Consider the following 2,256-nt stretch of genomic DNA (forward strand, 5'->3'; position numbering starts at 1 on the left):
CTACCAAAGCTATTTTGCCTGGTCACCTCTGTCGTCGTCGACGAATCAACAAACCCACGTTTTCAAACTATTCAAGCCTCATCCTCTTATCGTTGCATCCCCCTTTTTGCTCAGCACCATAAGCAACTCTATTGTAGCCTGGCACCCCCCCCCCCCCCCCCCCCCCCCCCCCCCCCCCCCCCCCCCCCCCAAACAGCTCCTGCAATCGCTGGAAGCTCCAACTTATAAGGACGACTTAGCAGTCTATATATAGGTGCAAGAATATAGGGGCGGCGAGATAGAGGCCCTTTCGGAGGCAACCTGTTTTTGCAGCCAGCATAGCCGCTTTAGACATTTCCTCACGTTTTTTTTTTTTTTGCCAAAAACAATTCACTCTTAAGAGTTTGTTCACATGAAAGCTTTTATGTATGATGACAATCATGATAATGATGTCTGACGATGATAATATGATGTATATGATGATCTAGTAAAACCATGACGTATAATGAAAACCCCACAAGTTATTCTTGTATGAATATGATGATGTTGTAGATGGATTAGACACTGGCACAACAAGATGATGATGAATGACATTGTAGGTAAGACATTCCCTATGACCCGCATATAGGACTACCTAGTGAGCCTAGGATGAATGCTCTTGTGAACCTTGGCAATGAATCCATTATGAGAACCACAACGATATATCAATCACTACACCTACATGTATCAGTAGATGCTAGGGCTTATGATTACAATCATGAATACACCAAGTTTGGCTGAAGGGGGAAATTGTTGGAATCATCCCAACTTGGGCGACCAAGGTAAGTGTGAACATGTTGTAAAATCCTTTAAAGGCTTAAGAAAAAAAACTAATGAAATCTCTTTTGATTTTTCTCCATGAGTGCCTTATCTGTCTCTCGTCTTCTATGCTCCCTCTCCCCCTCGCCATGTCCATCAAAGAAGCAATATGCTTCTACTATGTGCTCAACAATAGATATTGGGTTAGGTAAGCTTGCATGGAAGCTAACACCATGCTAAATAAAAATAGGAATAAACAAAGCACTCAAATTGAATTCTACTTATAAAATTCCTTTTTCTACATCCTTTCTTAGGTTTTATTGTATCATGGGCCATGTGTAAGAGGTCTTCTCCCTATCCTCTTATATATGTGTGTAAAAGTGGCCCTCCTTCCTAATCCACACTGGGTGGGTCCTTTAGTGTATTTTTGACGAACAGGATTGGTTTTATTTGGGAATGACTGTGGGCCCATCCAAAATGTCTAATTTTATTCCTATGAATAAACTTGAAGATGTGTGGAGAGGCTAGCTTCTTACGAGGACCCTACTGATCCTTGATTTCTACAACTTGTTCACATGAACCTCTAGCTTCATAGTTTGTATGCCAATGTTGTGATGATCAAACTTAGTGGCACTATCATCTATTTCCAAACATGGAGGGTATATCGTGTACTCTTTTAAGAATAAATGTACTCATCATGTATTGGCTACCCATAAAAATATCATCAAAATATATAAGTGGGTATCTAAGCTCTTGTAGTCGAGGTTTCAAAGTTGTGTGCTTCAAAAGCCCTTTGATGTAATTGTATTCTTGTGCATGTAGGTATAAATTTCACCCTATGGGGGCGAGTAGGCTTATACCATAGGAATTCCATTGGCTTGCCTAAAGGTGATATCATTGCATTGGACTATCATATTTTCAATCAACCATGAGTTGAGAGAGACCTTTGCTCCTTTGAGAAAGAAAGCTAGCTCTTCTAGGTTTGATTGGTCCAATGGAGTTTTGAGCTTGATGTGGACTTTTTTTGTTGAAAAAGATGTACTTGTGCAGGGTATGCTCAAAAGAGTAGGAGATTATGAGGCAAAAGATACTCTCCTCCCAGCCTCTTTCCATTAAATAGGCAAGCCCTGAGCCGAGTTCAAACTGGATCCCTGGCCTCTAGGCCCTTGGCCTGACATCATTTCCCCCTTGGACAAGTGTTTTCATCCTATAAAAAAAAAAGTGGGAACTTTCTTCTTAAGAACACTAATGATTTTGCAAGCGGCGGCACCATCCTCAGGTCTGTCTTTCCACTTAACTAATGCTTTTGTCGACGTACATGATAACATGTACATAGATCATGATAGTCAAGAATACGCTCAGGTGCATGCAACTTACATGGAAAAATGGGGTAAAGGAGTTGTGCCTTTGCCCGAGATCGAACGTCGAGTGTCCGATCTCCCACTGAATCTACTAACTTACTTATTCTTTATACATATA

This window comes from Adiantum capillus-veneris, chromosome 6 (genome assembly GCF_014529385.1).
Source record: "Adiantum capillus-veneris isolate H3 chromosome 6, ASM1452938v2, whole genome shotgun sequence".
Taxonomy (NCBI): Eukaryota; Viridiplantae; Streptophyta; class Polypodiopsida; order Polypodiales; family Pteridaceae; genus Adiantum; species Adiantum capillus-veneris.